The following is a 308-nucleotide window of genomic DNA, read 5'->3' as shown; positions in this document are numbered from 1 at the left end:
GGAGGAGTGGACCAAGCGTGGCGGAGGGGGGGCGGGGGGTGGCAGCCCCGCTGATGCCGGCTCAGGCCCCCTCTTCCTGCACCTTCAGGGAGCCATCGCTGGCCGAGAGGGGACGGAGCTCTCGGCCAATTGGGCGCTGATCTGAAGCAGGGGGGGGAAAGCTGCTTCTCCCCCCCTCTTCCACCTCCGCGCTGGGGCTGTGATTCAGTTCCCCTCCCCCAGCCCACCCCCTCTGCTCGGAGGCTGACAGTCAGAGCCGCAGCCTGCCGGAGCCCCGGAGCTGTTTTCCAAGCTGTGGAAGAGAGACC

General features: G+C 68.8%; 1 protein-coding gene across 1 annotated transcript in view; it reads left to right on the top strand.

Annotated features, from left to right (window-relative positions):
• PCDHGC5 (protocadherin gamma subfamily C, 5) overlaps positions 1 to 308 on the top strand; it is a gene marked incomplete at its 3' end in the record, with an annotated part of 5,661 nt that overhangs the window by 3,355 nt on the left and 1,998 nt on the right. The gene's annotated exons all lie outside the window — the stretch shown is intronic.

This window comes from Fulmarus glacialis, unplaced genomic scaffold (genome assembly GCF_000690835.1).
Source record: "Fulmarus glacialis isolate BGI_N327 unplaced genomic scaffold, ASM69083v1 scaffold36012, whole genome shotgun sequence".
In the NCBI taxonomy this organism is placed as follows: Eukaryota; Metazoa; Chordata; class Aves; order Procellariiformes; family Procellariidae; genus Fulmarus; species Fulmarus glacialis.
Note: the sequence above shows the minus strand (reverse complement) of the source record. Positions and strands in the feature narration are given on the sequence as shown.